Source organism: Trachemys scripta, chromosome 1 (assembly GCF_013100865.1).
Source record: "Trachemys scripta elegans isolate TJP31775 chromosome 1, CAS_Tse_1.0, whole genome shotgun sequence".
Taxonomy (NCBI): Eukaryota; Metazoa; Chordata; order Testudines; family Emydidae; genus Trachemys; species Trachemys scripta.
The window spans coordinates 203,307,079-203,319,637 of record NC_048298.1 but is presented as its reverse complement, the minus strand read 5'-3'; the positions used below and the strand labels follow the sequence as shown (position 1 = coordinate 203,319,637).

General features: G+C 41.4%; 1 protein-coding gene across 1 annotated transcript in view; it reads left to right on the top strand.

Moving 5' to 3' along the window:
• The window catches only part of IL1RAPL1 (interleukin 1 receptor accessory protein like 1), a 1,127,404-nt gene that overhangs the window by 1,072,098 nt on the left and 42,747 nt on the right, over nt 1-12,559 (top strand). The window lies entirely within an intron of this gene.

Here is a 12,559-nt window from a genome sequence, read left to right as displayed (position 1 = left end):
GAACAAAAATTTGGGTTAAGAAAAAATTCCTACATTTTTCTTTGCTGAGCTTTCACTCCTCTGGTGAAAAAATTAAATCAATTATTCCTACAGCCACCAAAGGAAAAAAGAAATCAGAGTAAAAAGGAAGCAAGTATATTATTAGTGCAATTTATTACAAAATTACTATCATTGCAGTTAAGGGTGGATTGGGGTGTCTCCATTAAATCCCAGTGGCTACTTAGTGCAACATGGTTAACAATACCGGGGATCAGGGCTTAAATTCAGCTGGAGCTGTCCACAGTGGTGCTCCAGTAAATATTTTCAAACCTGCAGGAGCCCCGGCACCTCTCACATGGCAGAAGCAGTGAGGCCCCAAGCCCTGGCACCTCCCGCGGGGTGGAAGCCCCGAGCCCCAGCGCCTTCTGCAGGGCTAAAGTCCTGAGTCCCAGTGCCCCTCCGCAACAGGGCTAAAGCCCTTAGCCTCAGCCAGCAACCCCCACTCCCAGGGCCGGCTCTGGCTTTTTGGCCGCCTCAAGCAAAAAACAAAACAAAAACCCTGCCGCGCGGCCGGAGTGCGGGCGCAGGGGGACCGGCGGGGGGGGGGGAGGGAGAAGAGCGGGCAGGAGAGAGAGAGGGCTACAGCAGGGGCACTGCCACGCGGCCCCTCCTGCTGCGCCGCCTCCTGCCGCGAGGGCTCCGCTCCGGTCGGCGGGGAGGGAAGGAAGAGGACTGCCCTGCAGGGAGCTCTGGTTCTCCGCACCACCGCCCCCTACAGGGCAGCCGGAGTGGAACAAAAGAAAAAAGCGGCCGTGCTGCCCTAGGATTGGGCAGAATGCCGCCTCCAACAATCTGCCGCCCCAAGCACCAGCTTGCTCAGCTGGTGCCTGGAGCCAGCCCTGCCCACTCCACAGGAGTAAAGGCTCGAGATCCCTAGCACTGCAGCTGAAGCCCAGAGCCCTGAATGGAGGCAGGGCATAGAGGGCTCTGGGAAATAATCTCTGAGAATTTAAGCCCTGCCTGAGATTTTCACTGGGGTAAGAAAAACCCAAACTCCAGCCTGAGCCCGAATGTCTACACTGCTGTTTTTAGCATAGTAGAGTGAGTAGGCCTAGGCTTAGAGGTTATGTCTACTCTGCAATTAAAAACCCACAGCTGGCTCATGTCAGCTGACTTGGGCTCACCGGGCTTGGGCTAAGGGGTTGTTCAATTGCAGTGTAGACGTTTGGGCTTGAGCTGGAGCCCAGGCTTTAGGACTCTGTAAGGTGGAAGGTCCTGAACCTGAATGTCAACACTGCAATTAATCAGGCCCTGAGCCCGAGCCCAAGTCAGCTGACATGGGCCAGCCATGGGTTTTAAATTGCAGTGTAGAAATACCTTGAGACTCATTGCCGTGAGTGGTGTGGTTTTTGTTTGTTTGTTTTTTGCTGTGTAGACATGATAAACCTAACTTCAGGTGAGGGTTCACAGCTAAGAATCCCAAACAGAAGGAAATACCTGTCAGTCCAGTGCTAAAGGCCCAGATCAATGGGAGTTAGATGCCTCAGGACTTTTGTGAACCTGGCCTCTAAGGGTACATCTACACTGGAATGAAAGACCTACAGCATGGCTGCGACTGGGCTTGCAAGACTCGGGCTGCAGGGCTAAACATTGCTGTGTAGATGTTTGGGCTCAGGCTGGATCCCAGGCTCTGGGACCCTCCTCCCCTCATGGGATCTTAGGCTTCAGTCAAAGTTGAACATCTACACAGCAATTTTACAGCCCTGCAGCCCAAACCACGCGAGGCTGTCTCAGCTGACCTTGGCCAGACATGGGTATTTAATTGTTGTATAGAGATACCCTTAGCCTTTCCTCTGCATTTCACCCCTGGCTAATTTTGGTGGCTCTCTGCTCAGCTTACTGGCTTCTGAGGATCCCTTAGGCACCTAACCCTCCCCATGCACTGTATGGGGGAGTGGGAACCTAACTCAAGGCTGAGAATTCTATTGGGTGGCAGGGTGCCTAGGGTTGCAACACTCAGCATTACAGTGCCCGAGTAGCTCCGTGATTCTGAGCCCAGGTCTGTAGCTCTGTTGTTGGGTCACAGCCATTTTTCAGAAATCCAAGTCGTTTTAGCTACTAGTATGTTTCAGATAAATACATCTAACTCTGGAATAATTTAATTACATTACTCTTTGTTTGTTTAATCAAACGTAACTGAAGACCGTAGAAACATACAAAGAGCTTCCCAATCCAGAGCCAGTTCAAGGCTTCTTTAAACTACACCAGGCTGCCTCTGGCCCCGGGGGGGGAGAGAACCATTCTGGAACCAAACCAGGGATTGCCAGAACATAGTAACATTCCATTCACCCATGCCTGCCCCCCAGCCCCTTGCACTGGAATCAAGGAGGGGAAGTGCTATAGTGCTGTCATATTTGCACTTTGCCACTTGCAGAGTTCCTTACACAAGGAGAATCTGGAGGATGCTGGTTAAACTTGCTATCTGACTGCTTTGTGCCACCAGAGTGGTGCAAAGAAGCTCTATTATCGGGGGGAATCAGAGACAGTATGTTTTGTGTTTGTTTGTTTTTTTTAACTGGAAAATGAAAAGAAACACATCTGACATGGCCAAATTTAAAAAGCTCCCAATTTTTTAAAAATCACTGTTATCCTTTTCTTCAGACATAGACTCTTATCTGTCAATATGGCTACAAAGCAAGCAAAAGCTGGAATTCAGGCCCATACATGATTTTGAGTTGTGAGTGTAAATATTCTGGGTGGAGAGAGTATTTTTGTCATAACCTACAACTAAAAATGTCAGACCTTTCATGACAGAAATTAACATTTTGGCTGAGAAAGAGAGAGAGCTCACATGGAAAATTTTATTAGAGGGTGAATTTGTTAGAGAAAAAAGTATGATCAACTGAAAAAAGAGGTTTCAGAATAAAAGTTTGAACTCAGGTGTAAGTACATAACTACTAGCTAATGCTATAACTATAGGCAACTGTGAATTAAGGGGCAATAATTCCATTGAAAAGATTTGGTGGCATGGTAAAACCCTTGATAGAATGACAGACCCTGAACTCAACTTGATTGTTTTTCATAATAAATGAACCCCAAATTCCATCTCAGTAACCAACACATGCTTCCACATCTTCCTGTCTTCTACTGCTGTTGTTGTCTTCTCCACTCCTGGCCTCTCTCTTTCCCCCAGAGACAGCTCTAGATGCTATATCACCTGCATATTTTAACTCCTGCAGGAGTGGCTCTTTCCTCCCCGCAACAGCCCTTGCTTTACCAGTGCAATATTTGTTGTCTCCCACTCCAGCAGCTGTTTCAGAAGAGCTAGGAGAGAGGGATGGCAAGCTATTGGCTGCCCAGATAATTCATCATCATGACATTCAGCCAACAAGTGGAGAGGCCTGCTGTTAGGAAAATCAAGATTATTGGTTCAGGGCTTTTCTTACCCCAGTGAAATGAAGGTTAGTTTGACAATGTTCGTATATGAGAGACATATGGGCATTCTGAGCCAAGAATCTCATAGATCACTTCCCCTTCTGCAGTCTGCTGTGACAGTTGCCATCTTCAATGATGATACAGCTGACAGTACCATTTCTGCATCTCTCACGCCAGGGGGAGAAACTTACTCTCTGAAGGGCTCCAAGCTATGAAACAGGCTATGAGGGGAATTTAGAATGAGTCCTGGCCTTGGCACCTGCAAGGCTCAGTGTAACACTCATCTCTCTAACCCTGGACTTTTCCCTTGAATGATTTCCTTGTGGAACACCACCACTAGGAAATATTCCACTGAGAAGACGGTTTTAAAATAGAGAAGAAAACCCAGTTACCTTGCTGATGTGTAAAGCTGTTACCATTCATTTTGTATATGGTGCCTAAACTTCTCAGGGATGTGTGTGTCAGAAACATTATAGCTGGAACCTGTCAATGTTGTGTGTGTACACAAGAGCTACATGTTACCTAATGTTTTAATACTCAGGCAGGTCATAGGGTGTTCAGTTAGGGCAAAGCCTTTTGCAAATTCGAGATCTCATTTAAGGAGATATTAACATAGATTTTTTGGATCAAAAATCATGCTTTTTTCTAGGTCAGTTGGAAGGGTTATTTAGAAAAACTCTACCAGTATTGTAATGGCTTGTTGATTGATTTGCCTCGTTTTACATATTAATACTTGTTTGTAAAAAAGGATGGGTAGCAAGCAGACTAAGCAAAAGAGTTAAGTTTACAGGAGCAATGGTTTTATGAAAGTTTTCATTAGTCCACTGGAAATAGTCAGTCTGGAATTCTCACCATAAGTGATTATACATTTCTGATTAGCACATCAGGCAAACCTGTCTCTCATAGCACCAGGAAGCAAACAGTAGCCATCACCAAAAAGCCAGTACTCACCTCACAATAGCATTTGCCATTTTCCTATACTGAGAATAAGAAATAACTATAGTATTTGGTAAGTATTTGTTGGCAAATATTGACTTTTTTATTGAGATCCTCTAAATGTGATGTGTAATGTATCTCTGCTCTGAATAAATTGGCTTGCTGCCTGCTATAGCCATCATAAAAAAGATGATACAGAATTCTGAGAGTTCCCTAGCATGGAAAATGTAAAATAAAATAACTGTGCGGTGTTATACAGCATGTTAAGTATGAGCGGACAGCAGTGGACAGCAGTCCACTCTTTGGGTAGATTTGACAATCAGCATTGTCACCTGCAGCACACTAGCTCACTTTCTACAATTGTATTGGCTAAAATATGTGAAATAGGATTGGTGACCTCTGATGATCTTAATTTCTCCAGATTGGGAACATCATAGCTAACATACTACTTCACTGAAGAAATGCATAGGTATTTTCCCTGGACACTCTGAATCTCTTTTCCACTTCAGGAGGCACCCCTCGCTTCTCACAACTGTAGTCAATCCTATAAATACCAGGGAAGCTCCTGGTTCCTTTCCCTCTCTCCTGTTGACTGTGTTCTAAAGAGATATTTAACCATAATGAATGAGTTAACCAAATGTAGACTGACTCTCCAAAGGGTATTTCCAACATGAGAAATCCTACAACAAAGGGAGGGAAGCATAGCTCAGTGATTTGAGCATTGGCCTGCTAAACCTAGGGTTGTGAGTTCAATCCTTGAGGAGGCCACTTAGGAATCTGGGGCAAAATCAGTACTTGGTCTTGCTAGTGAAGGCAGGGGGCTGGACTCAATGACCTTTCAAAGTTCCTTCTAGTTCTAGGAGATAGGATATCTCCATTAATTTAATTTAATTTTAATTTAAAAAGACCTTGCGGTGATCTTTGATAGAATGATCATAGTTTGAATTTGGTATTTTCCTTGCATTCATAGGCCCATAATCAATGAAAACATCAAAAATCAAGATTTTAGCACAAATGTTAAATGGAAAATAATTGTATCACTCACTCACCCCATTATAAGCTTCTCTATTACATCAGATAACAAAATGTAAGAGTTTTAGCACCACCTACTGAAGTAAATGCAAGCTATTAACATATAGTACCACATACCAGATGAATAAGAGTTAGTTATATAGATCATCATTCTATGCCAAATATGGTGTTTTTGCCTGGCCTGGTTGGTGTATCCAAACTCTGATATTAACACTGAAGTTTATATGGTAATAATATAAGTGCTAGCATTAAGTATTTATTATTTTAGTAGATGAGCTGAGCAAGGACAGGGTGGAAGCAAAGGTCACAAGGTAGAGGAAGTTGAGAGGTGCTGAAAGGAAGGAAAACCAGCTGGATGAAAGGGGGAGACACGCAAAGGGAAGCAGAACAGAAACTGAGAAAGGAAGATTTGGATGGAAGAAAAACATAAGGCAGAGAAATAGCAGTGGTCCTAACAACTAACTTATCTGCTGACTGGGTGATGCTGAATGTAGCAATAAGGTACTGAATAAATATAGAGGTGGTCTACATTTTTCCATCAAAGCTATTTTACATGGAAAATTGTATTTTCAATTAAATTATTACTTTTCCCCCAAAAGCTTCTGCTTTCCGTGAAAAATGTTGCATTTTCATTTAAAAAAAAAACAAAAAAAACGGAAAGTTGGGGGTTTAAAGTTATTGGTTTTGCAACATTTTTTTTTCCATAGGAAAAATGTCATTTTCCAACCAATCTTAATCAATAGTAATTAAAACTTTTGTTAATATTTAAAAGTCACATTTCTACCCCAATCACCCACTGATATTAGTTGGAGATCTGCTGTGGATCAAGAGTTTAACATCCTAGGCTATGTACTGTTCCATGAGTGTGTTAAGGCATCCAGCTACTTTATGCCAGGCTTGCATAGAAGTGTTTAATCATAATACCTAACACTTTAGATCTTCAGTCTGTTGACCTCATTAATCATCAGAGGTAAGTATATATTTTTATACCATCTTCTGAATATAGGAAACTGAGACACAATAGTCTGGTGACTTCCCAAGACCTCCCAAAAGTCAGTTGGAGAACTAGGACGGGCATTTAGGTGTTCCCAGGCCCCAGTATTATGCTTAGTGTACAATAATTGCCAGTATTTAGCAGTGTGATATAACTTGACATATGAAGAGAACAATTTAGCAATTTGTAAGGGTGGAAGCTGCAGATCACAAAATATGTGTGCAAACTGCAGAGCAGCATAGTAGTAGGTTTAGGCAAACAAGGAGTTACTATTTCTACAGAGAGTCCTTCTCTGAAGGAATAAACATAAACCATTTAAAATATGATTAAATCCCGTGTCTGTAAATGCTGGCATGGTTTACAACAGAGCTTAACACAACCTGTCCGGCAACCTGCTTGGAATATGAGACTTTTTTGGAAATCGGTGCAGTATCGCCCTGACTGCTCTGCTTCTAAGAGATTTTGTCAAGACAGACAGGTCCAAACTGTGTGGCTTAGATTTGTTGTGAGTTGCCACCGAGCTTAGCATCTGGGAATGTAGTGGTGTTGCAGCCCTCATTTTGGAAGGCTGATAATTTTTTAAAAACACACAGGGTAGGGATCTGAATTGGTGCAGTTGAGTGAAAAATAGCAAGAAGGAGATTTTGGTCCTGTCTACCTTGACAGAGTAACTTTTATAATTTGATATACTAGTGGTACCTATAGAAATAAACATAAAGCTTGCCTTTGTGTCAGTGTATCGTGCTGTACTAGTTGTATCATACAATTACAAGACACTAATATTCCAGCACCACTTAGAATTTCCACTCTTTTGCCCCTCACCGTTATTAAGTATCGGGGGTAGCAGTGTTAGTCTATACCCACAAAAACAACGAGGAGTCCGGTGGCACCTTAAAGACTAACAGATTTATTTGGGCATAAGCTTTCGTGGGTGAAAAGCCCACTTTTTCAGATGCATCATTATTATATGCTGGGCATGGCTGTCTAACACATCAGCTGTGCAACACACCTTTGAGGTTTCCGTTCAGCTGCAGTTTCAGAAGATATCTTCAAATTATCATTAATTCCTACCGAAGTGGTTGTCCTTCAGTCTATCAAATCAAAGGGTAACGCGAATGCCATCACACTGTATTCTAACATGTATGACTAATGGTGCAAATGTAATTTAAACTGCCCGTACAAGATGACATTTTACTCAAGCACAAAACATTCACTAGTTGCTAATTGCAACTAGCAGGTTCTCTGGATGCTGATGTTTTTAATTAGAGCTTATACTCTGGGCAATTTCTTCTGATTTAAACAAACGGTTTTGTTGTTAAAAAGACAGACAGTGTCCTCTAGTGGAGAGGAGCTACTCTAGCAACAGCTTGAAAATGTCCAAAACATTGCTAATTGGAGAAATATAGTACTTAAAATAAGTGTTGTCTCTGCTGATGCCAATTTGAAATTAATACATTTTGTTGCAGGGTCTTCCTCACATTCTGGCTTGGTAGAAAGTGTGCTGAATAACAAGGATTGTTCCAATTTTAGATCGGAAAAAGTTTTTGATCAATTTCAAAGTGCCTCACACTGAACCCAATTGGTTAGAGCTGACCTGCATCTTTATCACAGGAAACTGAAGAAGCATTTAGTGCAATTTTACAGAAAGCAAGCAAGAACATATTCATCTTCAGAACTAAATATGAGGCAGACAAATACAGTTGATGTTTGCTGCTTTGTAGGTGATCTCTTAAATTTCTTTATTTTATTCTTATTTGAACATAAAGAAAAGACTTGTACTGAAAGGCACAACATATTCATGTAGTAGTATTATTTGAACTGGAGACAGAGGGCCCATGTTGCCTGGATGCCTCTATTATTGCTGGGACACCAGAGAAGCAGGGAATGCGGGGGGTCAGGCTGGAAGAAACTCAGCCACATGGACAGAGCAATGCATAAAGTTTTATAAAGTTCCACTTGTTCAACTTAATCTGCATTCAGCCTCACTCTTTGCCAGTGAAACAATACAGTTTTTTTTTTTTCTCTTTTGTCTGCCCTTTCTAGAGTCTATTTGCTGCTCGGGTAGCAGTCTCACTTTAATAATTCTCATCTCACATTTTGAGTAAAACCATTACTGAGGACCCACGTGGAGACAGCATTATCTTGAGATTTCACGGTATGCTGCAGCAATACGAGAGAGAGAGAGAGAGAGAGAGAGGTGGATACCCTTGTTAATAAATTTAAACATGGATTTCGACTCTTTAAAAGAATAGACTGTAAAACAGTAATAATCCTGCATTGACAAGAAAATTAAAGATGGCAGCATTCAGAGTAACCATAACATGCCCACTCATTGTCAGATGTGCACTGTTATTAATCCAGTTTTACAGTTGTTCAAATCTTTAAAAAATTATCATTTACAAAAGTAATTGCTTAAGGGTAACCATGAATGGCCTAGAATTACCATCTCTGAGGTTGTTTTCTACATTGGTTAAAGGGAAAGCATCTTCTAGAGTTAGTTTATTTACTTAGATTTGCAAACATGCTCATCTCATAATCATTTATGCTCAAAAATTTTTTAAAACATACCAATTATTAAAGCCAAAAATCCATGAAGACCTTTCTACCTTCCAGACAAATTTTTCTCCATCCTCTTTCTCCAAATTCCTACTCCTATAGAAAAAAAGCCAACAGCCCTGTACCATGCCGTGAAGATGATTAAATCTGATAACGGAGCAACCATGGAGGGCAATGGGTGAGATATATCCTTACACCATTGTTTACTATCCTCTTGATGTCCCCCTCATTGAGGTTGCATGATCCCCACTCCATCCCCCAACTGTCACCAATTTTATAGTATGTCCACCCCTATGAAATTCAGATTCTGGCAGAGCAAAGGGAGGGAAATAGACTATATGAGAGTCAAGGACCCCTCAGTGAAATTGTCCAACTGTCAGCTTCCCACCCCTTCTAATTAGCTGTTAGAGCAAAGGAATAAGCAAGGTCTTTAGCAGTGGTAACTGGTCACAAGAATCCTTCCTAGTGATCTGCTAATCACCTTTCTAATGGTTTATCTTGAAGCTATTCAAGAATAGATGAATTTAGAGCTGAACACCTGATATATTAATGGCCCTTGTTCAACAGCAGTAATCTGCACAGTATTACTAAGGGACAGTACATCCTTCCTCATTTATTTTCCATATGTAAATATATCATGTTGAATAGGAACTTTAAATTCTGTGTCTAAAAGCATACTTAAATATTTTATGCATGGGGGGGGGGAATCCCTCCGAATTTAGTCAGGGAAAAGCCTCAGTCTTTTAAACTTTTGCTTTTCTAACACATTTTTTTCTTAACAAAATACAGTGTTTAATGTCTGTGGGTTGATATTTATTTAATATGCACTAATAAATGGCTTAGAGCCCAATGGTACAAAAATCAGTGCAGCAGGTTTCTGCTAGCTGTAGGAGCTCAGCACCCCTGTGGATCCTAACCTTGATGCTTCAGGAGTAAATTGGCCAGCAGCCAAACTACCTCAGGCTGTGATCTTATCAGATCTAATAAACTAAAAAGTATTGGACTGGTGTTGTACTTGGTAGGAAAGCTCCAGGAAAAGCCCAAGGTGCTGGAGTGATGGTGATTCAGTAGGTAGCCCTCTCACTTTTAAGACAAAGTTGGGTAATGTCATAGTGGTACTTGTTATCTGCTAAAGGAAACTTATTTTGGATTAGACAAACAACTGAGGTGCCTTCTTACCACTTGAGAGCAATAAAAACCCAGTGGCTGCATGTGAATGAGTAGGAGGCACTCCCTTGTCACAATTACCACACAAATGTTTTTATCATAATTGTATTGTCAGGTATTATCCTGGACTTTTACTCCATCTCTGTCCTTCCCCTTGCCGAAACTTCCTGCCAAAGCTCTGCTAGGACAATTTTGGGGCAGCTGGTCCTCTCTGACCCTCTGTTGGGATTGATAGTCAACAGCTAATTTTACCTTGTATTTCCTGGAAATTGAAATCAGTTACATAACGTACTCTTAGAGAAAGCAAAAGTCTATTTCCTAGAAAACTAGACAAAGTTGAGGTAAATGACATGGAACAAGAAATGTGACAGCTGAGGAATCCTGCAGAAAATAAAAGGTCATTTGTATAAACCTGCTTCAGAATTGCTGTGAGAAGCTACATGCGATGCCTAAACTCATCAAGAAAGTTTGTTACAAAGATATAGCCTGAAAGCTTACCAAGTTGTACTCTGTATTTGACTCGCGTTAGCTGAGCTTCTAATTCAACTCTCAACTCATTCCACTCAAATTATTTCAGGATTTGGAAAATCTGAACCCCTTGCCTGCTGCAGAGCTGTGTTCCATGGGGTGATCCTGAGATGACCAAAATTGCTTCATTATTCAGAAATTCCATATCTTGCTTTCTGGTTATTAGATTAACCATCTCCTCTTCCCTGTGCCAACTATTTGGACACTGATACCATCTTGATAGCCATTTTTAGCAATACCATTTTTAGCACGTGTCAGGGAATTTCTCTGAGTATGCTTAGGAGTGTGTGGTCTGTGATGCGTGCTGTTGCTACCTTGCACTGAGTGAAGGTAAGCTTTCACAGAATGACCAATGATAATCCACTTGCCAAACAGCTGAAAGAAGGTAATAAGTGACTCTTGCCTTTAAAAATGTAAACATTGATTGCAAGGTTTTATGACTTGTAGGTCTGTGAATAGGTCAGCAGGGGTGGAAGCCAGATGTTTTCCTTGAAAACTGCAAATAAATTCCGATAAATAAGACTCTTATTAAATAATTATCTATCTGGCTATCATACAGTTGTGACACAGAGGCTCATTGGTTGTTGACTATTCTGTCAGCAACTCTTAACAAGCCTGATAAACTCACTACAACTAACACATTGCTGTCATGATATTTACCTATAAAGAATGTTGTGTGAGGTATCAAATGAAAGCCAGTAACACCCTGGTCATTGCTATCATTGTGAAATCTGTGTATTAACTACTATATGAGGAATTATGGATACTTACTGATATTGAGCTTTAAACACCAAACACAGGTAGAAACAGGTTTCCTTTCAGACAGGAGGGAACATAGTTCTCTCCCCACCTCTAATGTAAACTTAGCATTGTGAGTCAAGTTCAATAGGAGTTACATTTGCTAGTAAAGTGAACAGAAAAAACAAATGTATAGGGGGATGTGGAAATAGCATGGTGATGGCACCCTGGAGAACCAGCGATGGGGAAGGAGGCTCTTATCTAGTGCACTTCAAAAGGAATCATTTCAAAGGTTGCTAGACCATAAGAAGGGAAGAGAACCCCTTTGTTATCCACCAGTGAGGAAGCAAAAAGGACCATGCTTTTTGCAATCATAAAGGTTGGATCCTGATCCATGGGGCTGGTCGTGCTGAGAGGTTGCGTTAGGTCATAAACTTATCTTAGACAGGTTTTAGCCTGTTAAAATGATTAGTCTATTATTTTATTTGTAACCATTGCTTTTTCCATTATTCTTACACAATACTCACTTGAATCTGAGACTCTCCCTTCTTAGTTAACAAACTTATTCCCTTTTTACTATACATTCATATCAGTGGTGTAATATTAAGCAAAGCAGGCTGACGGATACACTGTCTCTTTAGAGACAGCAAACTTGGCAATTTCTGTGAGTGTCTAGTGGCAGGGGCTGGAGGGATAGCTCAGTGGTTTTTGAGCATTGGCCTGCTAAACTCAGGGTTGTGAGTTCAATCCTTGAGGAGGCCACTTAGGGATCTGAGACAAAAATCTATCAGGGGATTGGTCCTGCTTTAAGCAGGGGGTTAGACTAGATGACTTTCTGAGGTCCCTTTCAACCCTGATATTTGATGAAATTCTATGATATTACAGGGGATTGCAACTTCAAGGAGGCCTGGAGATTTGGGTGCATCTAAAGTTAACCTGCAAGCTAAAGTACAGGTTAGAAAAACTTCTGAGAAGATTGTCTGGGTGGCTAACAGACTGGAGTGACAGGGAGCTGATACCCAGTTTAATACCAGCAAATCTCTCTCACTGAGGCAGTGGGGTAACAAGGTGATACATAATCCTGGATGCCCCCAAAAAGCATTGCAACTGTATCCTGCAGTTGTTTCCAAATGGAAATAAGTTGTGCAAATGTTGATTCATTTCATGTGTTCTCTAAGAACCAGATCCTCTTCA